This window comes from Podarcis muralis, chromosome 6 (assembly GCF_964188315.1).
Source record: "Podarcis muralis chromosome 6, rPodMur119.hap1.1, whole genome shotgun sequence".
Classification (NCBI taxonomy): Eukaryota; Metazoa; Chordata; class Lepidosauria; order Squamata; family Lacertidae; genus Podarcis; species Podarcis muralis.
The window spans coordinates 25,862,871-25,887,541 of record NC_135660.1 but is presented as its reverse complement, the minus strand read 5'-3'; the positions used below and the strand labels follow the sequence as shown (position 1 = coordinate 25,887,541).

The 24,671-nt window shown below is 41.3% G+C and overlaps 1 long non-coding RNA gene across 3 annotated transcripts in view; it reads right to left on the bottom strand.

The window, feature by feature from the left end:
- The window catches only part of LOC114597853 (uncharacterized), a 239,187-nt gene that overhangs the window by 35,543 nt on the left and 178,973 nt on the right, over positions 1 to 24,671 (bottom strand). The window contains exons 3-4 of one of the 3 annotated variants that reach the window (XR_003706904.2): positions 22,083 to 22,157; positions 269 to 400 (exon numbers count right to left, since the gene is read on the bottom strand). This is a non-coding gene — a long non-coding RNA (uncharacterized LOC114597853). The remainder of the gene's footprint in view (positions 1 to 268; positions 401 to 22,082; positions 22,158 to 24,671) is intronic. The other 2 variants (XR_013393143.1, XR_013393144.1) reach the window with 2 other exon arrangements.

Sequence of the window (24,671 nt, the reverse complement as noted above, 5' to 3'; positions counted from 1 at the left end):
CATGAAATAATATTGGTTTTTATGCTTATGGATTCCTATCAGTTTAAATGAATCCGTTCAAGGGCATCAGCATCAAATATAGAGTGTGTTCCAGCATAGTTCTCATCATGAAAACGACCAGAAATAGTCAAAAACAAAAACAAGACGTATAATGCTTTCAAAAAAGGGGGGAAAGGCAAATGAAAATTGTTAATAGATTGCTTTCAATGATGTGTTTCCGAGTACTGGCTTTTACATCAGAAAATGAAATATGCTAGAAAAATATTACCTTGTTTCCCCTTTATAGATGAAAGATGTCATCATGCCCATCTAACAGTTTGTTAGGGGAACAGGCTCTCCAATGTGAAATCTGGGCATAACCAGGAGCTCTGCATGAGCACAGCGGAGCAAATATGGGGCTCTGAATAGGGTGAAAAGAAACAGAAATTTAGAAATGGCAACTTTTACAACCAAGTGTGTATACAATCATTTGAGCCTGGGTTGCCCTGCCAAATAGTAAGGAGAATTTCACCAGGCTTCTGATTCACTAGACTTTGGGACAGGGTGTGAACAATTTGCAAACTCTTCTCGCCACTTGGCAGGGTTGCTGCAGGCACCACTAGTACACTGTGGTAAGTTCTGACTTGGTAAATGACCGTACACTATGTTACTCTAGGAACTGAAGTCCGGTAATTAGATTTTAAGAAAACAGCACTTGCGTAATTGTCTGTTTGCTTTGGCTTCCATCCCTTCCCAACTCTAGGAATCGGAACAGTTTATATATAAATATAGACAATGTACACAAACAAAAAATCAGACTAAACAGAACATTTGCAGCAACATCACTGCCAATTAAAGTTTGACCATGAGAACCTAATATAATTGCCAGTTGTATCTGAATCACAGAATCAGAGTTGGAAGGGAGAGCTAGTCCTATAAAGCTTTTTAAACAACGCTAGGCTTATCTGCTAAGTGGCCATCACAGGTAGCAATTTACTGCCCTCCGTTGCCTCGGCTCAGATGAGTTCAAATTGTGAGCAGACACATTTTGGCTTTTTTTGCTTCATGTGCAAAAACGCCTGAGTTCCAGCCCCTGTCATTTCCATGCTATATGGACTTGGCTACTAATTGAGAGGATGCTCTCAAAAGACTTTTAAAAGATCACCACAACATGTAAGTGAAGCATTGTTTACAAGACGACCCAGATTGTCGCCAGATTCTGCACACAGATCTGTAGGTGCAGACCATCCCCCAATTCAATCTAGTTTGTTAAGAAAATTCCCAAACTCGGATCCATGGGCGACTCTGTGTCATTTCTCTAAGGTGGTCTATCTTAAAATTTTTATGTGTTTATATGCCTATCACATTTTTAAACTTAAAATCCATTGTTGTATATTGTTTTAAATGCTTGTTTTGCTATTGGGATTGTAGTTCCATTTGTGTTTCACAAGCTGGTCTCTGACCGTAATAAATTTCATGTTCGTGAAGCATTGTTTAAAGGCATGGGAGCCAGTGACATACTCGCCAATACGCTGCTTGATTCCAATTTCCATCGGTCCCAGCCAGCATGACCAGTGATCAGAGATGATGGGAGTTGTAGCATCTAGAGACCCTTGTGTTGGCTACCAGTGCTTTAAGATATATTCAGGCAAAGGATGCCTCAAATATGGGGATTCCGTAAGTCCCTCCACCCCTCCTAAACCTGATCCAGAGCAGAGCAGATTTAGCAGAATGCAAGAGGATGAGAAATTGTTTAAATCTGCCTCCTCCTCATTTCATTTCATTTTCATTGAATTTATATACCTCCCTATACCCAGAGGTCTCAGGGCAGTTTAGAAAAATAAATAAATCACAATATATAAAATCAAAATAAAAACAATAATCCAATGACACTCCCCCCCCCAAAAAAGAGCCACATTTTAAAGGGTACAGTGGTGCCTCGCAAGACGAAATTAATTCGTTCCGCGAGTTTTGTCGCCTTGCGATTTTTTTTCGTCTTGTGAAGCACGGTGTAGGAAAAGTTTTGGGAAAGCTTCAAAAATCACCAAAGTCTTCAAAAACCTCAAAAAAGGCTACCACACCGCGTTCTATGAGTTGCTCCTCGAAGTCAAGTCGCAACTGTATTAACGGTGTTAAGAAAAAGGAAACAAACTTGCAAGACGTTTCCGTCTTGCGAAGCAAGCCCATAGGGAAAATCGTCTTGCGAAGCAGCTCAAAAAACAAAAAACCCTTTCGTCTTGCGAGTTTTCCGTCTTGTGAGGCATTCGTCTTGCGAGGTACCACTGTATATGATTTTGATCAGGTCAGCCTAGTTAAAAAGGAACATTTCCGCCTGGCGCCTAAAGGGGTATTGTTCATTTCATTTCATTTATTTAATTTATATACTGCCCTATACCCGGAGGTATAATCCAAACCTTCTCTCCTTCCACTGATGGAAGCCTCATCATCAGCTGAGCAACATCGTTGGATACAACTCAGCCTAGTCTTCAAACACAGCCTGCACATTCATACCCTCAAATAGTTATTTTTCAGTGGTTCTAAGAACTGGTTTGCTACCCTAAATAATGCAGGGAAAGTGGAACGCAGGGCACAGCAACCTCATGGAGCAAAATTAAAGTAACAGAATCAGTTGTGTCAGCTCATCCCATCATATCACAGCTTGATGCAGTGCAGGGGTGGATATTCACATGTGTACAGAAGTGGATTGCTACAAAGCACATGCAAATTTGAAGCTAGGAGACACTTGTTGCTATGAAGTCAATGCGAATTATCTCTCCCCGGCACTCCTTCACGGTTTTTGCTTGGTTTAGCTTTCATTTCCCCCCAAACGTATTTAAAACTTTTAGTATTGTTTATGCCCACATGAATGCTTGAATATATATTGGTTTTATTTAAATAAGTTAGTGAGGGGTCAGTTAGCTTAGAACAGCAACCTGTTGGGGGGGGGGGAATCAAATTAAGCAGCAAAACAGTTCCTTGGGAGTCAAAACTCCCAAAATTAACATTTTAAGGACAACTCTGGATAAAGTCCATTAGGACAAACGGCTGGTTGATGTAATTCCCAACCTTCTGCCTCTTCATCCCACACTTAAAACTTTGTGCCTTATTTCACACTATGTCCTGTATCTGGAATGCCTCCTCTATCCATCTGTCCAAACAATTTCTCTTCCTACTGAACTCAAAGTGTTGATATTCCTGCACCAAAATCTTTCCCTTCCTCTCTTCACTTTTGCCCTGTCCATGTTGCTTGTGTCCTGCACCTTCTTTCTTGGAAATCTCATTCATTACATAAAATTATCTGATTTCATTCCTTAGCCTTCTGGGTCGAGCCATGCTAATTCTGTGCCCAATACAGTGCCTAGCAAACTGCTGCTTCTAAATAAATGTTTAATGAGAAAAGGAAGGAAAGAGGATGCTTCATAGGAAAGATATTCTAAAATAGTGTGGAGGTCAGATTTTTAGCTGATACGACTCAGCAGAATCCCAATAGCTTCCATACAGTTAGAATGATTTAAGCTAGATCATCAAGCCCACACACAGTACTAGAGCTGATATTACCTAAATGCCTACAGCTCCATAAAATTAAAACTGTATTATTATACTAATGTAATAACATGAATAAAAAATGAATCTGATCTAATGAATGCATGGTTTAAAAAAAAGTATTAATCTATTTGTTGCTTGTACTGCCTTCTTTCCAAGTTTTCAAGTTCAGAAAATAAAACAATTTGGGTTCCATGCTGTTTTACAGTAAGTTTCAGCCCTCTGAGATTTTCACTAACAACTTATAAATGTCCTGAACCCAGAAATTTGCAACAGGAGTTCTTGTGCTTCCTTAACCATTCCAAGGCCTAACATCACCAGTGTAATTAAGTTTGGTTTTCTTCATTTTTCCCCTGCTGTTAGAAATAAAATGTGTTGTTCAGCTTTCCAATATACAACGAAAACTATATGAATACTAATCTATTTTAACCTCGGTGGAATAGTGAGGGGAAAAGATTGACTTTGATTTTATTAATTGTTTTCTCAAATAAAACAGTTAATGAAGGAGCTGAAGATGCTGCCTCTCGCATTTGTACCAAGAATTTCAAATAAAAATCCCATTTTCATTACCGAAGAAAAGAATAGCAATTGATTCTGCCAGTGTTTAATTGAAGCGCCTACTGTGTGTCAAAATATTAATTTTTTTTAATCTTATCATTAGAAAAGAAGGGAAAGCAGGGAAAATGGGAAAATTCATCCCCTTCTTCTACTGGATTCACTAAAGTTGTTCTCAACTGTACTTCTTGTCATTGTCAGCATTATGTGCTACGAAACTGATAAGATAAATCCATGCGTGGTCTCTTCACCTGTGGTCAATACTAGCATCAATGAAGCTCCACCAAAGCCTAATTTTAAACTAACTCCATGGAACAGCACTTGCTCTGCATGCAGGAGGTCCCAGCTTCAATCACCAGCACATCTCCTCTGAACATCCTCTGTCTAATCCCTAGAGAGCTTCTTCCAGTCAGCGTAGCCAATGCTGGGCTAGAATGGTGTGACTCAGCTTCTTATGTTTCTATGATTCACTTTTGGAGCCTTCTTCAAGGTAGCAAGAATTGTGAAATCAATGTTAGAACTGCAAGATCTCCCAGGGTTTGACTTCATGTGCAGGGCTGGATTGAGGTTTGATGAGGCCCTAAGCTACTGAAGGTAATGGGGCCCTTTATACGTCCATCTGTCCTTTGTCAACAACAAATTGTCGCTGTTTTTTGTGTTGAATATATGCTACATGGTAATTTATAGCATATTTGCACATAACAAAATATGTATTTTATCAAAGTAATTGTTGAACTGAAATACAATTAAGAAGAAGTATATTAATAGTGAAATACAATTAAGAAGAAGTATATTAATAGTGAAATACAATTAAGAAGAAGTATATTAATAGTGAAATAATTATTAAGCTCTAACTTAAAGTTTTGGAAATGTACATCCAGGTGTTTTTTCCTTTAATTTTTTTGGGGTGTCCCTAAGAGAGCAGGGCCCTAAGCTATAGCTTGTTCAGCTTATATGTAAATCCGGCACTGTTCATGCGCATGTTGCAGAACGACCTACATTACAATTTGTACACAAGCACTCTTACATATGGCCAAGTGGCTCTGAGCGGTGCAATATGGAAAGAAAGAAGCCTATCTAGGGTTGTGGTTAGGAGAAACTCTATTCCATCTTCATGATGTTTCCTTACCTGTTTGTTTTTGCATTTCATGTGATGTTTCACAGGACCTAAGAGCCACTTCTGAGTCTAGCACTTTACTACTCTTTTCTGCATTGTTTCCTGGGGGTGGGGGGAGGTTTTGTAACCCTCGTTAACTTGGAAAATCACAGGAGTTTTGTGTTGATAAAATTTGGGCTCATACACTGGCATACAGTTTTTTCCTGCCAACTAAAATTAAAAAACGAAAGAAAACGTGGCAGTATATTGATCAAAAAGCCACAATTCCAAAACACAACAATCTACTGCAGTGTGAAAGGAACATTGGAAAGTGGGGCAGTACCGCTAGCACTGTAATTTGTAAAATTAACACAATAAGTCCCACGTCTAAATGCAACCTAGGATTGATTTCTTGTTCTCTATATTAAGATATTGAAACTTGCAGCACAATCCTAAGCATGCCTACTCAGACATAAGGGTCATTGAGTTCAGTGAAGCTTATTCAGAAGTATGAGTCTGTAGGATTACAGCCTAAGGGTAGCTTTGGGTAGCATATCTAATTATAATGACCGTTGGCAATAGGTAACTTCAAAGCAGCGCAGAAGTTATGTGCAACACTCCCTTCAATGGGCAAAAAGACTTGTTCATTTTTTTTCAGCAAACAAATTCAACCATCACAAATGGAGAGAAAATGACAGTTTCCGTTAGCATGCAGCATTTAAATAAAATGTCGTATGAATACCATGGATGTAACTGGGGGTGGGGGGCAGGAAGGCAGCTGCCCCTCCCCCAAATCAAGTAAATAAATAAAAATATTTAACTAACTGACCAACTGTGTTGCAGATAACTCGGTTCTGGCCTCCCCCCTAATTTAAAGTCTGCCCCCCCCAAAAAAAAAAATTCCTGGATTTTTTTAGATGGCATCCACATAATATCAGAGGAGCCATCATTTGGATTTCAAGTGACAGAGATTTTTAAAGCTGTGGTGCCACAATAGAAAAGATACCCGATACACAACTCCTAGTAGTATGATGTTAAGAAGGGTCTCCACAGCCAAGCTTAATTCCCAGGCACGACTACACAGAAATAGGCACTCCTTCAACTGTTTAGGTCCCAAGTCACTCAGGGTCGCCTGTAAAACCTGCAGTTGTCACTCTACCCAATATAGTAAGTTGGCTGGGTCAGTAAGAAAGTTGACTTGAGAACCTAAGTTGCAAAGGATAAAGGGTTGTTTTAGGGGAGCCAGCCAAAGATAAGTAAGATGTTCACAGTGGCAGAATTGAAGTTCACAGAAGGGAAAGAGCACTTCCAAGTGGTGGCCATTTCCAGGTGGGTTTCAATTACGGTACATACCTGTAAATTTAGGTTGCACAGTCATGGTTGGTTGGGAAGTCTTGTGCAACAAACCCACTTCCCCAAAAGATTGTATAATGAAGAATGTGCTGGGGAAACATGTGCTTTGGTATGATGACGTCTAACCTCCCTGCAAATTAATCTGAACAAATGCTGATTAAAAAGCCAGTATCATCTGATCTCCCCACAAACAAAACAGGATGAACGCTCAATAAACAGGTTGTCTGGGAGCACCCTGAGTGTGCTGTTCCACTCCCCCTGCTTCCCTTTCAAAGGCTACAGTGTTTCCCTTAATGAGAGGGTAGGGAAAGCCAAGGTGGGGGTCTGTTGTTGAAAAGTAGGGTGTAAATATTTCTAAATCAACTAAACAATTAGTTGTAAAAAGGGGTAATGAAGCTACTTGGAGAAGCAGGTGTTCACCATGACCTGGGCATAGGTGACGTTTTAAGGAAACAGTTTGTTGGGTCTGACTTTTGGTTTACCGAAGACTTCTCCTCATACAAAGAAATGACCCTCCAAATCATTGCAATAATTCTAGCTTATCATCAATAATAATGTGGCATGATAGCAAAAGGCAAAATATGTATATAATCTGAAGGGAAACCAAAGCATAATACAGCACCGTGGAAAGAATGAAGACTGGCCTTTCTAATGTCTTACTAATAGATTTAGAGACGTCCTTGTTTGTGTGGTAGTGTTTATTGTAAAAGAAATATGTGGACCTTAAAAACAAGCAGTGGCCTGGACTAGGACTAGGGAGAAGAGTTCACATCCCCACATAACTGTAAGCATTACAGTGTAAAGCATTCTGTGTGGCCTCGAGCAGTCACTATTTCTCAGCTTAACATACCTTACAGGCTTGTTGTGGTAATATAGTAGAGAGGAACAGCTGTGAATGCAACTCTAAGATCCATGGAAGAACAATGAAGTACAAATACATATTTTATTGTACTTAAATGTATGTGTCTTCATAAATTACAGTCCACTTCACAGATGCTAAAGTATAACAGCAGCAAGCAGAAAAGGAACACTGTTTACATCTGGAAAAAAATAGCCTCAATGCAATCTTCATTTTTCAGTAATACACCTTTCCCTACCCCTTCTGTCCATGGTGTGGTTTTTTTGTGAGCAAGGAATTCATAGCCTCTGCTAAGTCTTTGATTCACACAACTGATTTGTTGTTCCACCACATAATGTTCTATCTATCAACTCAAAATATTTTTTGTTGAAGAACACAACTTCCAGGTCTTTGATGAAATGGCTAATAAGTTTTACAAACTTAGCCATAACTTTGGACTCAGCCACACAGCTGCACACTTGCTTATTTAACTTAGCAGAATTCATCATGCGAAAGGCTGGATTGGATGAATTCCAAACCGGAATTAAGATTGCTGGAAGAAATATCAACAACCTCAGATATGCAGATGACACAACCTTGATGGCAGAAAGTGAGGAGGAATTAAAGAACCTTTTAATGAGAGTGAAAGAGGAGAGTGCAAAATATGGTCTGAAGCTCAACATCAAAAAAACAAAGATCATGGCCACTGGGCCCATCACCTCCTGGCAAATAGAAGGGGAAGAAATGGAGGCAGTGAGAGATTTTACTTTCTTGGGCTCCATGATCACTGCAGATGGTGACATCAGTCACGAAATTAAAAGACACCTGCTTCTTGGGAGAAAAGCAATGACAAACCTAGACAGCATCTTAAAAAGCAGAGACATCACCTTGCCAACAAAGGTCCGTATAGTTAAAGCCATGGTTTTCCCAGTAGTGATGTATGGAAGTGAGAGCTGGACCATAAAGAAGGCTGATCGCTGAAGAATTGATGCTTTTGAATTATGGTGCTGGAGGAGACTTTTGAGAGTCCCATAGACTGCAAGAAGATCAAACCTATCCATTCTTAAGGAAATCAGCCCTAAGTGGTCACTGGAAGGACAGATCGTGAAGCTGAGGCTCCAATACTTTGGCCACCTCATGAGAAGAGAAGACTCCCTGGAAAAGACCCTGATGTTGGGAAAGATGGAGGGCACAAGGAGAAGGGGATGACAGAGGATGAGATGGTTGGACAGTGTTCTCGAAGCTACCAGCATGAGTTTGACCAGACTGCGGGAGGCAGTGGAAGACAGGAGTGCCTGGCGTGCTCTGGTCCATGGGGTCACAAAGAGTCAGACACGACTAAACGACTAAACAACAACAACAACACACAGCTGCAAATAAAATGTTTTAAATGTGTTACAAAGTGCAGTATACAAATGTGACACTAGATGGCAACAGTGAGCTATGCAAAATTCAATGTATTTTTCAAAACGTTTTTTAAAAAGCATTTTCATAGCGTTCTTAAATGTGTGTAGATTCCACCTTTGTTGGTTTTCCTCTTCCAGCTCATCGCTCGGCTGCAGCTTAGGAGCCTTACAGTATATTGCAAATGATGGCTGGTGGCAAGGAGGAGGACAGAGAAATAAATTACTCTCCTGAATAAGGTGGCATTTTAGCTGCCATCTATGTAAAATAACTTGGATATCCAGGAAATTGATGAATTACATGGAATAGGAAAGGAATCAAGCAGAAAGGAAAGGCAGGCATAAACAAAAAGAAGGCTCGGAAACAACAAAAATGAGAGAAGTACCAGCAGCTGCACACATCTGCTTCAGGTAGGAGACTGTATCGAACCAGCCCTGATTCTCCATCAGACCTACGTTTTCCATCCTAGGAAGATATGGGCTTAACCTTTAATTTCCCTCTAAATAAATGTTAACAGCATTTGCTCAAATTCCCCCTTGATATGGCTCTGTCTCCTTTCTTCCCTGTTGTCTCCCTGCTGTTTCCTTCCACATCCAACATCAAAATTTAGATAGTATCCCCTCTACCTACCATACACCCCAGTAGTGCCAGAAAGATGTGTTATGCTTGAACAGAAATAATATTTTCTCTGTGGATAATATTTCAGAAACACAGTGAATGAAATGTGCTCTGCAAACATTGGACCCATACAAGATGCTAGTTTCCTTTATGGGATCCCCATCCACACACCCCTACCTGTTTTGCCATCACAAAATTTATTGGTGTTTCGTGCATACTTTTCTCCCAGTTGCTTTATGCTGCCATTAGAGGGCAGAAGAGAGTAAGTGTGTAGGCAGAAAATGCACATCCAAACCTATAATCTGCAAAGAAAAGAAGCGATGAGATTTAGATAACAAAAAGAGAGAGAGAGAGGAAAGGACATTGTTTTAAATGAGTCATCAGAGATAATGTGCTGAACTACGAATAATGAATCTTGCAAACTAAAACATTTCACATCTCAGTACAGCTGCCATCTTTCGGAAGGAAAATGAGAAGTTTGCTGCTGGCACTGGCAAAACACGACTAGGTCAATAACTCCTTTATCGAACAGCAGCAAAAAGAGATGAAAACATTTCTATGATACTCTTGTTATAAGAGAAAATAGATGTCAATTTTTACCTTTGTATGCACAATCTATTTGTTTAATTGCATTAGGAATGTGAAATCTGAAAAAGCAGGTCTCCATTGTAGTCATAGAAAAAAGGTTGCTGCTTCGTTTTTTTAATGTGCTTGTTTTTGTTTTGCACTGAGAGGTTAAAACATAAAGATCATTCTGAAAACGACAATTGATGCAGTTCACAGAATGTTTATATACCTGGCATCTCTTGTACTTCCTGAAAGGGCAAAGGAATAAACATTGGGTTAGCATATCCAGTTTATTGAGGGGTGGGATACGATACCAGAAGTAAAATGTGTACCAGGTTCTAAGGCTTTCTCTTGGATATAGCTAGCACTGAATTGCCCCCCAAAAGTGCATTTTAAGAACTGTTGTTTTGGTTAGGGAAAGGGAAAGGTAAATCTAGATTAAATAGGGAGAAATAAACACTGTCATTTTGAAACTGATGACAAGGTGTGGACTCTGCCAGAAAAAAGACCCAACAACCTTGCATGCAGGAGAAGCATTGTGGACCGATAACACAATAAGAACCTGTCTGGTAGAGGGATCTTTTGCTTCAATGGACAGCTCTAGCATTTAAACACCGGGAATTATTTCTGAGACCATACCAATCGCAGTGATTTGAAGGAAGGAAGTTGAAGCAAATTAACAGAGGTTTTTTTTTCCCCATGTGGGTCATCCTTCTCCTTTGGGTTTTGGCTCTGAAAGCAGAATTTAAGAGGTAGAGTATTGGAATGGCCTCCTTCTTTCCCAATTGTCCCAAACAATTACAATTATATCTCACATTCTCTTTTATCTTGATAGAGGACATTTCCAGAACAGGGAGAAGGGAAGCAAGGGTGAAGGAGAGACTTTCCCAAGTGGTTTTTATATATTTAAATAATAATAATAATAATAATAATAATAATAATAATAATAATGATAATAATAATAATAAATAATAATAATAATAATAATAATTTATACCCCGCCCATCTGGCTGGGCTTCCCCAGCCACTCTGGGCGGCTTCCAAAAAAAATATTAAAATACTATAATACATCAAACATTAAAAGCTTCCCTAAACAGGGCTGCCTTCAGGGCTGTCTTCTAAAGGTCTGGTAGTTGTTGTTCTCTTTGACATCTGGTGGGAGGGCGTTCCACAGGGAAGGCGCCACTACCAAGAAGGCCCTCTGCCTGGTTCCCTGTAATACACAGTAAGCCCCTTGACCTATTTGTTTGATGTTTGGTAGGTTCCTTACCCGGGGCATTTCCTTTATGTCCCCAGTTTTAAAACTGTCCACAGAAAAAAACACACCCAAAAAACAACAACACTGGGGGCAGAAATGTGATCTTGCAACCCAAAAAAGATCACCCAGTGAACTTCATGGCTGAGTTGGGAATTTGAACCCTGGTCTCCTACATCCAAGTTCAACACTCCAACAACTAAAATCAGAAATGTCAGGTCATACATTTTTTGAAAAATCATAGAATGAAGCTTATTAATAAATATGCATATACATAGATATACATATTCGGAAGGTCCAAAAGAAGTAAAATGAAACAGCTTCCTATTCATGAAGTCTTTCAAAAGGAGATGTCTTCATAGAGTGTTCCCTTGCCGTCAAAGAGGGCGCAAGGTGGGCCTCACTAGAAAGGGAATTACAAAGCCAGTGCAAAAACCTTCACCTTTACCTTTTACTTCTCCTTTTTACCCAATAGTTGAGTAAATGGTCGCTCCAAAAATGGCAACAAATAAGCCTCTTTAAATAATCAGTTTGCACCTGGGAGAAAACAGCTGTTCCTGTTTATCAGGGACAGTTCCTGTTTTCAGGTTCCTTTCACTGGAAAATGACTGCCTCTATTTTTTTGAATTGTGGAAAATGCCTCATTAAAATTTCATTAGTGCAATTTTCTAGCATTATCATTCTTGAGGTCTGGTACCCTAGCAACAATATATTCTGGCACAGTTATATTTTTGAGTGTATTTTTTATAAAATAACGGGGATAGGGGTGGGGTGGAATTTGCAAAGAGATATGTGATGTGAGCATAGAAGTGTTAAATGCATGCCCCTATTTCCACTGGTAAACTGGTTTTCTATTATTATTTATAGTTAGCACAATTTACATACCACTTGATTGCAGTAAAACCTCTAAGCATGTCCTGTTTCCCACTTGCTGACGCAGAATTCAGACTCATGGCTCAGGTGGTGTGATTAAAATCTTTCCACAGCAGGAGGGGGAGACATCAGTGACTCTTCACCAGCCTGACTCATCTCTGCCTCCCCCTCGCCAGATTCAGCTTCTGATTCTTCACTCCTCTCTGCCATAGACTCTCCCAGCTCACTAAGCCCAGTTACCCCTTCAGCTTCTCTCTAACCAATCACCATCATGCCACCACCATTCCCTGGGCTCTGAGCCTTCTCCCCTTAGTGGTTCCTGAGCTTGTTCCTCCCACCATTGCTCTGTCAGTATTTTCATCCCTCCCATTGCAAGGATCACCTGATCGTGTTGTTTTACTTTCATACTGAGAGAAAGGAGGGAGCGGAAGCTACTCTTTGAGACTTCCGTCTCTAGTACTGTTGTACTTTTTCTTTTGTACTTTTTCTACTGTTGTACTTTTTCTTAAAAAGCAGAGACATCACCTTGCCAACAAAGGTCCGTATAGTTAAAGCCATGGTTTCCCCAGTAGTGATGTATGGAACTGAGAGCTGGACCATAAAGAAGGCTGATCGCCGAAGAACTGATGCTTTTGAATTATGGTGCTGGAGGAGACTCTTGAGAGTCCCATGGACTGCAAGAAGATCAAATGCATCCATTCTTAAGGAAATCAGCCCTGAGTGCTCACTGGAAGGACAGATCCTGAAGCTGAGGCTCCAATACTTTGGCCACCTCATGAGAAGAGAAGACTCCCTGGAAAAGACCCTGATGTTGGGAAAGATGGAGGGCACAAGGAGAAGGGGACGACAGAGGACGAGATGGCTGGACAGTGTTCTCGAAGCTACCAGCATGAGTTTGACCAAACTGCGGGAGGCAGTGGAAGACAGGAGTGCCTGGCGTGCTCTGGTCCATGGGGTCACGAAGAGTCGGACACGACTAAATGACTAAGCAACAACAACACTTTTTCTTTGTTTTGTCTAGTGACAGGATGGCTGTATGGGAGCTGCTCCTCTCGTACATGTTTGTTAATGTTCTTTTATTTGATTAATTGGTAGAAATAAATTAGGTATGCTACAAAACCTCCAGTTTTTCTTCCATTTACTCTGCTGCATTTGGGTGCTCGGTGATCGGAAGGTGGGAGAAGGTTCTCCCGTCGCCCAGACTATGCAGGTGCTGAAGACATGGGCTGAACATGGGCGTATGGAAATCCTCTGCATCCAACCAGTCAATCAGCAATGCAGTGGATGCCTTACCTTGGCCATGATTTCGGGTGCTACGTGTTTTTCCATGATACAAAAAATGTTTAGGGATCTTTCCCATCTCAGGCTACCTCAACCTTCCTTTTTTTAAAAAAATATTTTTTATTAATTTTACAAATATTTTCATACATGACATCGTAGTTTGCAAAATAAAACATTTGGCTCCCTGAGCCTGTGACTTCTCTCCTCCCCAACTGATGGTTTTCAAACCTAATCTCTATATATTGCATTTTCCTGTATTTCTTATTCCTCTTAAATCATGGTAAAGGTAACGGGACCCCTGACCATTAGGTCCGGTCATGACTGACTCTGGGGTTGCAGCACTCATCTCCCTTTATTGGCCAAGGGAGCTGGCATACAGCTTCTGGGTCATGTGGCCAGCATGACTAAGCCGCTTCTGGTGAACCAGAGCAGCGCAGAGAAACACCGTTTACCTTTCCACTGGATCGGTACCTATTTACCTACTTGCACTTTGACATGCTTTCAAACTGCTAGGTTGGCAGGAGCAGTGACTGAGCAACGGGAGCTCACCCCGTTGCGGGGATCTGAACCGCCGACCTTCTGATCAGCAAGCCCTAGGCTCTGTGGTTTAACCCACAGTGCCACCCGCGTCCCTGTTAAATCATAACCTTATATAATACTTACTTAACTACGATACGTAATAAGTGATAAAATTAACCTTACAAAACTACCTATACTTTCAAATGTAGCAGGCTACCTTACCCTTCCAGACAGAGATGCCTGTACATAGGAAACTACATCCAGTTCAGTAATGTCTATGCAACTAGTTGTCAGTGGCTCTCCAGAGTTTTTGAAAGGACAAGATGCTGTTTTCCAACATTATCTTGTGATATTGGGGATCAACCTGGCATCTTCTACTTGCAAAGCATGTGCTGTACATTTCCTCCCCTAAAATGTTGCCCAAATGTTCTGAATTCTGAAATAATGTGTACAGATTAAAGTCAAAGTATGCAAATCAAATAGGAAGTTTCTCCTAGTGTTTAGTCAAAATCCTCTTCCTTGCAATTTCCATCCATTGGCCCTTGTTCCTCCCTCTGGAGCAACTGAGAATAAGTCTGCCCCATCGTCTGCATGACAGTCCTTCAGATATTGGAAAGCTACTGTGAAGCCTACAAGTGAAAGGCATGTGATCCACGTAGGGAAGACTGAAGAAGAAGAAGAGTTTGGATTTGATATTCTGCTTTATCACTACCCTAAGGAGTCTCAAAGCGGCTAACATTCTCCTTTCCCTTCCTCCCCCACAACAAACACTCTGTGAGGTGAGTGGGGCTGAGAGACTTCAGAGAAGTGTGACTAGCCCAAGGTCACCCAGCAGCTGCATGTGGAGGAGCAGGGGATCGAACCCAGTTCACCAGATTACGAGTCCACTGCTCTTAACCACTATACCACACTGGCTCTCAGACTTGAGAGAAGGGCAGGGGAAGAAAGTGTGACCTCACCACACACACAGCCACACACACACAGCGGCAGAGGAAGCCACTTGGGTGCCTGGGACTGCACGTCCAGGGGCAGGGCAAGCCGCCCATAAGGGCGAGGTGCACAGCGGGGCCTCCGGAATCTGCCTGCTATCTCTGCCCTACGGCTGGGGGGGGGGGGAGGTGTTGAAGATTCATTCCCCATGTCTGCAGTCATGGGATTGTTGTCTATCACATGACAGTGTATGTTTTCATTCCACAGTGTGGGAAGTGATGGAGACAGGATGTTTGTCTTACTGTGTTCCGTGAAGTGGGACTATTGTTCTTTCTTTGTTCTTTCCTCTCTTCACTGTCTGATGAGAAAGAGGAAAGAGCGAAGTCAGAATGCTCTGAGTGTTTTATATGTAAATAAATGTATATTAGCTAAAATGCTGAGCTACTGAGGTCTGTTACGCAAACTGCGAATACTCTGCAGATCCCTAAGTGTGCTAATGCCTTTTGGCATTAGTCACTGTCATATTCGGGCAGAAGAAAGCTTTTGAAGCTCCTGAACAATCGACCAGGAGGGAAAGAACATGTCAGTCAGGCATGTGTCTCTACCAGGGTCCTACACGAGAGTAGGAAGCTCCTAACAGGAGGCAGCAAGTGGACCGTTTAGGCAGCGGGGAGCCTGCGCACACCCAAGCCACTGCGTCTCTCCCAGGACCCACAGTGAACGTCGCCCAGCATTTTATCACCCCCCCCTCAGTGGTGACACCTGGGGTGGCCCACACCCACTGCACCCCCCTTCCTCCACCCCTACACACACACAAACAATTGCAGTTGAGTAAGGAGAAATGCCTGAATATGGCTTTTGTCTGCATCAATTGCCCCATGTGTCCTATTGGCATGAAGCAATGATTCTTCGACATAAACTTCATTGGACTGTTTATGTTGTGCGAATGCCAGATTATTGTCTTCCAAAGCAATTACTCTATTCCAAACTTAAAAATGGAAAGTGTAATGCTGGTGGTCAACAAAAGAGTTTTAACGACTCTCTGAAGGCAAATCTTAAAAAATGTAGTATAAACACCGGCAACTGGGAAACACTGGTGAGCGCTTTTACCAAAGGTATCATGGGCTTTGAAGATGCTTGAACTCAGGACGAAAGGGAGAACCATGCTAAGAGGAAGGCACACTTGGCAAACCCTCACCGTGATCAACTTCCGGCCGGAAACCTATGTCCCCACTGTGGAAGGATGTGTGGATCCAGAATTGGTCTCCACAGTCACTTACGGACTGACTGTTAAAACCGTTTTTATGGGAGACAATCTTACTTGGCTATGAGTGAAGAAAATCGGCTTGAGAAAGACAGAGATAATGCAAATTCAGGATAAAAACCTTGGTCAAGCAACAAGTTGATACAACTTTGCACAGAAGATTGCTGTAATTTCAGCGCTTCTGTCCTTTCACAAGATCACTTAAAATATCACACCCCAGTCCCTGGCAGCATGTCACACTGCACTTGTAGAGTCTTAAATTAATTTCTAATAATTATACCTCATTACTGTTAAAAGAAATGTATAATTTCTTCTCAGAGGTTTTAGGAAAGTGCTAACATTTAACTAGAGAAAGTAATGTAAATTTACATCTTGTTTTTTAAAAAAAGGAAAACCTGGAGGTGGGGTGGAACCAGCCAAATATTCTTAAAGGGTTGTCCTTAAATGGCATGAGGGGTGGAGAAGGAGGGAGGGAGACAGAAAAGAAAAAGTAACTAGTTATCCTCTAGAAGAAGAAGAGTTTGGATTTGATATCCCGCATTGTGACTACCCGAAGGAGTCTCAAAGCGGCTAACATTCTCCTTTTCCCTTCCTCCCCCACAACAAACACTCTGTGAGGTGAGTGGGGCTGAGAGACTTCAGAGAAGTGTGACTGGCCCAAGGTCACCCAGCAGCTGCATGTGGAGGAGCAGGGAAGCGAACCCGGTCCCCCAGATTACGAATCTACCGCTCTTAACCACTACACCACACTGGCTCTAGAACAGCTTTTCCCAACCTTGGTACCCCACAGGTTGCTGGACTACAGCTTCCAGCAGGGCTAGTTGTCAGGGCTGAGTGGAGTTGTAGTCCAACAACATCTGGGGCCCCAGGGCGAGAAAAAGCTATTCTAGAATATAGAAATTTCACAATCACAACTGGTGGCAACAATGCTCCTGAATAACCAGTGGCTGGAAACCACAGGAGGGGATAGCGCTCTTGTGCTTGAATTCTGCTTGTGGGTCTCCCCCAGGCATCTGGTTGGTCAAACAAACAAAATACTGGACAAGATGGCCATTGGTCTGATCCATTCAGGCTCTTCCTATGTTCTTAATGGCTTGGATCCAGACTAACAGAGCAATCCAAACAGCGACCAATTCAAGTGTGTTTCAATGAGACTTAATAATGACTCAATTTGGATCTAACCCACTGTTTTGTAGCAAAGAGGTATGCGTTTCATTTGTAACATTGCAACATAGTTATCACAGAAGAACTAGTATAACCAGCTAACTCTACATGCCCCAAGGAATCTCAACTGCTCTCATTACTGACCTGTTGGAGAACCACAGCCTGTCAGTGTTGACAATGCTGTATCAGATGGACCTTGTACTATATAAGGGAGATTCTGATGCTGCAACATTGTTATGTTTAGGAACACTTCAGGTTGAGAACTATGGTCAAAATAATTTTTTTTATTAATAGTAACAGCCTGAATTGTCATTCCTGTTCATGAACACAGCTAGAAAGGAACAACACTGGCATAGTCTCAGACATGGGACTCAGCTATATTACTTTGCTTGTTTTTAAAGTGCTTTAAATGCGTTATAACTATGCAACAACAGATGGCGCTGTAGAGCACAAAACTTTTCTATGCAATTTTACATAGGGTTTTTTCTTTTGTTATAACAATTTAATTTATGACTTATTTATAGAGAATTTTTTTCCGGTGTGTAGATCCATCCCAGGTCACAAAGTGGTGAGGGTCAGGGCAGAAGTTTTTTTTTATTATTTAAATAATAATAATAATAATTAAATTTCTTACCCATCCTCTACCATAAGGTTTAAGGGCAGATTACAACAATGAAATATCCAATCGTAAAATGAACGAAGGAGTAACAACCAAAAAGGAAATTATAAAGATAATTAAGAACAGTTCCACAAATAAAACAATTATAACAATCCCATATACAAATGAAGTTTGAAAATAGCTCCAATACACATTGGGATAAAGAGTAGGATCTCCACTTAAAAGGCTTGTTGAAAAAGGAAGCCTTGATAGCTATGTTCTGCCTCTATTTTCAGAGGCATTACGCCTCCTAATGCCAGTTGCTGGGAACTGCAGGCAGACAGAATTCTGTTGTACTTATGTGCAGGCTTCCCACAGGCACCTGGTTGGCCACGATGAGCACAGGATGGTGAAGTAGATGGGCCGTTGGCTTGATCCACCAGACTCATCATATGAAGGTATTCAGCTGGTGCTGAAAACACATGAGATGGAATCTGCTCAACAAGTAATGGGAGGGGATTCCAAAGGCTAGGTGCCAGCACACTAAAAGCCCAATTCCTATATTATATGGGATGGCCCTCCTGCTTTCTTCAGGAGGCTCTCTCCTACAGAGTACATTGTTTGATTGCATATATTAAGAGGCCTGATGTTCTTTTAAGTCTCCTGCTCCCAAGCAGCTTGGCAATGAGACTCTTAGGCCATAATCTTATGCAAACCTACCTGATGGAAAACCCCATTGTACACATCCGGACCTAACTCTGAGTAAACACATATAGGATCACACTACCCAAGCACTCAACTCAGTTGTCAAACAGAGCCATGTGACCTTTATTGTTGCTTATTTCCCTTGTAAATCATATATCATGTCTTAGATAAAGGTAAAGGGACCCCTGACCATTAGGTCCAGTCGTTAGCGACTCTGGGGTTGCGGCATTCATCTCGCTTTATTGGCCGAGGGAGCTGGCGTATAGCTTCCGGGTCATGTGGCCAGCATGACTAAGCTGCTTCTGGAGAGCCAGAGCAGCACATGGAAACACTGTTTACCTTCCCGCCGGAGTGGTACCTATTTATCTACTTGCACTTTGACATGCTTTTGAACTGCTAGGTTGGCAGGAGCAGGGATGCAGCAACGGGAGCTCAACCCGTCGTGGGGATTCAAACCGCCAACCTTCTGATCAGCAAGTCCTAGGCTCTGTGGTTTAACCCACAGTGCCACCCGTGTCCCCTATCGCGTCTTAGTTATCCTTATATTCTTTGCGATCTTCACTGAACTGTTGCTTTTGACTGCAGCAAAGAAATGGGATTTGAGCTTGCACAGCATAGTAACAACAAGCTTGAGTTATTTTCTTTTTCTTTTGGTCTGGACCAGTACCAGAAGAAGGCCCAGATTACAGTAGGTGACTCAAGAAATTAAACCTCATTGAGTTTAGCAGATCTTTCCCCCCCCCAAGTAAATGTACTTGGAATTAAGGTGTACAATTTAAACTAAGTAGTTCATCCACAAAATACACAGAGCATTAAAAAAAAAAAAAGTTTATCTCCATGGACTTGCTGTGTATGAAGCCTAATATCAGTCCAGAAATTGATTAGGGTTTGCCGTCTAGTTAAAAGATATAGCTGTACACAGAGTCACAGCCTGGGTTCATTTATCCTTTTCATTTGTAGTGCTCCATATTATATGAGTGCAGATCGATTTGAATCTCTTTAATATTCATGATCCTCTCACCAGTCTGAGTGAAAGAGATAAAGCTTTTGATGGCAATCTGAAGAACTTGATTAACAATGCACTAATCATCAGTACCATTGACCTGATTTAAAAAAAAAAATGTTTTCCATTCATCCATCATTCTATTACCAAAGATGATTGCATCACCTTACTATTTTTTTACCTAAATAAAACCACATGAGTTGTAAATATCATGTCTTCTTTATAAAAACCCCACAAATGCACCTTGAAACCAAATTAATTTAAACTAAAAAAATATTAAAACGACCTATAATAACCAATTAGCACATGAACAGGGGAAAGCAACTTACAAGTGGCCCCCGATAAACCAAGTCACTTTGACTTCCTGTTAATAAATGTTAAATTGTGCCAAGGAATTAATTTTGCAATAAATTGTTATTGTTGTTGTAATATCTAACTAAAGCATATTACCAGGAGTAATTATCCATATATCAGAATGCATTGAATGTAGTGTGTGCACTATAATTACTCCCCAAATTGCTTATCATTCAAATGGTAATTTTAGCAATAATGTTGCAGTAGCTATAACTTACCTTTCATCTGCGGAGAAGTAGTTTATAATCACTACGCCAACCTGGATGTTGCACATGTAACAGAAATCACTAGTAGCAAAAATATATAGCCAGGCAGATATACTGCTTACTCAAATTCATCCATTTGTTCTGCCTTGGTTATCAGAAAAGGTGTACATGGTATAATTGCTAATGTAATGCAGCTTTTGCCAACCTGGTGGTCTGCAAAAAGTTTTGGATTATCCCTCCCATCAGCTAGGGTTGCTGGGCTTTTTGGGGGGGCAAAATCACAAAAAAGACATTTTTGAGCTATTTTTAAGGAAAATTGGCAAAAACAACACTGCTGACATGGGTTGCCATACGTCCGGATTTTCCCGGACATTTTGCTTTCCATTTCCTCCCAGATACTGCTTCCACCCATAGTATTACATGTATGTCAAGGAAAATCCAGATGTATTTTTCAACCCTACTCAGATCCAGCCTGTTGGAATTGTAGTCCAAAACATCTGGAAGGCACTAGTTTGCCAATGGTGGTTGGAGTACAACTTTGTGAGTGATCAACAAGGACCTGGATCTGTCTTCTGATTCCTCTCCCTGTAATGTAGGTAAACTTTGGAAGAGTAATTTTGTGCCACCAGTTAGTTTTCACACGCATGTTTATCATTAACTGACAGCAGCAGCATCAAATGAGGGTTTGAACAAAGGAACGTGTTAATTATTGCAGGTAGAACAGTCATATCAGTGACATCAATTTAATGAGACAGGTTATACTTTCATTCAAGAATATTCAAAGCCTGTACAGGCTTTAACACAGAACAGGGTAGAATGCATGGAGGGGACATTTTAACCACTAGCCCCAGAACCTGTTTAAACATTTTCTTTTCCCAGTCCCTATGTACATATAGCCAAATGTGGACAGGGTATTTCTTGTACATTCAATCAGTATTGTATACTTTGAGAATAAGTGTCATGGACCAAAAGTCAGCTTCGCCTGCTGAACAGCAGCCTGAAGGGGGAGAAGAAGGAGTGACTCTACCTGCAGCTGATCAGCTTTCAAGGACACAGAGGAGAAGGCACTGATGAGAACCAGCTGGCTTCAGCCTTCTTAAGCAGAGCTTCCAGGAGGCGGCAGTTAACGGTAACAGTGCTTGTAGTTCCTGGTCCTGCCTTCCTGCTTCCTGCTCGTCTTGACCCTATGATCATCGGATTCCCTGACTCCTGGCAGTCTAACCATGCAGATTGCTGTTTGCCCAACCCTTGGATTGGACCTGACTTTGGATGCTGACTCAGCATCCAGGCAAGTACAGCTCAGAGACTCTTCTGGTTGGCTGGCCTCCCACCCACTGAGCTCTGCACATGGTTGCTCAGCAACAAGACTGCGACAATAGGCATTGTGCATAGGCTTTGTGCAAACAAGATGCTTGACTGTGTGAAAGTCTGGTGCTAAACCATCAGGTGCGAATGTCTGAACAAAATTCAGGTCTTGAATCATCGTGTGCATGTAAACCAGCTGAGACTTTTAAAGCCAAACTATAACCGCTAGGCTTTTTGCTCCTCTTAAGCAGTGGGGGGACAGATGGACTGAGGAACTCCAGATATTTTTAGACTCTTAACTCCAATCAGGTCAAGCCATCACAGCCAATGGCCAAGGATGGTGGGAGTTGTAGTCAGAAGCATCTGGAGAGCCACAGGTTCCCTATCCATACCTTAAGGGCTGCTTAAGGTTGCAATTCTGAACATGGGAGTAAGCAAACAGCATTGAACATAGTGGGACTTTCTTCTGAGGAAACATACATAGGGTTGCACTGTAAGCTATCTCCTCAGCGAGGACTTCAATATTAGAAATAGGAGTAGAAATCCAGAAGGGATTCCATTATGTTGTAAACATGGAACAGGGTGACAGATGGCAACATTTAAATGGATTCAGAAAAAAATAAACCCACTCAGAAGGGCAGTAAAGAAATTAAATAAAAGGTGCTGACATACCAGATGGAGGTCTTCTTGAAGTCTTGAGATGTTCTGATGTCAATGCTGACCAGGGTTTCCCTTTTTCTCCCCCTCCTGGGATGAAGTCAGGAAAAGGTTTGCATAAAAATTTTGCATCTGACCTCATTAAATTTATTTTAAGCGGTTATCCTTTTGAGGAAAAGAGAGACTTTAGAATATAAAGTCTGATTTTTCCTTAGAGACTATAGATAAAGTTTGACCTCATAAGAAGCACTTTTAAAAATGTGTTTCGTCTGTGCAGCCCTCTACATGTCTATAGTAATAGTTGGTTCCTTTCTAGACCTACTGCTGTTCAGCCCAAAGGTCCCCGAAGCAGTGGACAGAATATGAATATAAAGGAAAAGCACAATAAAAACAAATACAAAAGTGAAATAAATAAATAGCATGAAATAGCAAAATCATCTGAAGCACCAAGTCACTCTGGATTCATGGTCTTCCAATGATGCTCTCACTACAGACACGACTCCATAGCACACAGAAGCCAAATTAACTCACATCCTCCCCTCCAATCTCTCACTTAGGACCAAGCAAACAGGGGGAGTGCTCTCACTCTCATCACAACCCAAAGAAGTATCCCAAAGGGCAAGTTACCTTTGGTGCCCCATCAGAAGTAAGCCCCATTGAGTTCAAAAGCACTTACTCTCCTATTACTTGTAGAAATGCATCTTCAAACTGGGAGATGATGTGAAATCCTTTCCATGCTGCTTTTCAGACCCATGAAAAATCATGTCTACTTGTAAGGGCATAAAAAGGCATTTGACTTGCCCTTCTGGGGCTGAAAGGTGGGACAGGTGTGTCCCTCCCCCCAACATAAAAATAAAAATAATACCTTCTAAGAGAGAGGGTTAACATATTTCACCATGCATATTCCTGGGGATTCCAAGTCTACATTTAATATTTTATTTTAAATAAGAATTGCTTCTTCTCAAGGAAAAGAGTGGTTTTTATTAGCTAATGAATAATAATATTTAACTCACGGCTTCCATAGCTTGGTAGCATATGAAATTTGCAACTGCCCGTGCATTCAGTGTTAGGTAATTGAAGCAACTTGATCTGGTATTGGACTAAATCTAAAAGTTAAATATGCAACACAGTGTAGTGTGCAAGCTTAGACATGAGAAGTAAATTCTACTGAGCTGAATGGGTCTTACTCCCAGGCAAGCAGTCTTAGGGAGCAATCTTACAGACCCTGGGAAGGCATGAAGGGACCATAGGATAAAGCAGATCTCCCATATGGCTTTGAGTTTCTGTACTGATTTTCTTTTGAAGTACTGGGTTTTTTCTCCCATTGCAACCAATGGCATGGAAAATACATCTCTGGTCCGAAAAATATTACCCCCTCAGATACAAAAACAGAGAGAAACACTAACTACCGGTAACTAACTAACTAACTAACTAACTAACTCTCTCTCTCTCTCTCTCTCACACACACACACACACACACACACACACACCCCTTCTATCCTGTTGGCATGAGTCTGGCAAAGCTTTGGATTAGGCAGTCCATAAATAGGATTTCCCCCTCCATGGACCCTTTTGGATAACACTGCCTAGGATTCATTGTGTATGATTTTGTTCAGTTGTACTAGAGCTGAAATTTGTCATGATAAAAAATAAATGCTAGATATCCATTTATAGCATACTATGAAGGATTGTTGCCATTTATTTCACTTGAGTTTCCTGCAAATATATCATGAACAGCAAAGCTGAATGATAAATGCTGACTAGCCTGCACCCTACCCTGCAGAGTAATTGCTCTAGACAGATTCTGCATTAGGCCCCACACTTATAAAGTATCTTATAAAGCCTTTACTCATAATTATTACAACTGTGGGCACAATCCACCAAGTTCTCCCCACTGAGATATTCTTCTTTGGTTCCCATTCATTCCAGTGTTTGAATTACAAGAGGGACAAGGAAATTGAGATGAGAGACTTGTAGATTTCATTAAGGTCTTTGTCTAACTTTCCCTCCATAATCTGAGCACTAGCATGTGGGTGCATTGTGCCCCTAGAAACAAATGACTAGCCTAACTGGCAAGAGAATTGTCTTCAAACAAATGCTGTTTCATTTGACCTCTTGTATGGTAAATGCATGATTATTAGCTATACTGTTGTGTAAAAGGTAAAGGTAAAGGGACCTCTGACTATTAGGTCCAGTCGTGACCGACTCTGGGGTTGTGGTGCTCATCTCGTTTATTGGCCGAGGAAGCCGGCGTACAGCTTCCGGGTCATGTGGCCAGCATAACTAAGCCATTTCTACCAAACCAGAGTAGCGCACAGAAACGCCGTTTATCTTCCTGCCTGAGCAGTACCTATTTATCTACTTGCACTTTGACATGCTTTCGAACTGCTAGGTTGGCAGGAGCAGGGACCGAACAATGGGAGCTCACCCTGTCACAGGGATTCGAACCGCCAACCTTCTGATCGGCAAGTCCAAGGCTCTGTGGTTTAACCCACAGCACCACCCATGTCCCTTCTACTGTTGTGTATGGGCATTTAAAAAAAATAAAAATGAGGGAATAAAGGGGAAATGCCAGCAATAATAACTTATTCCTTCCAGCAAACT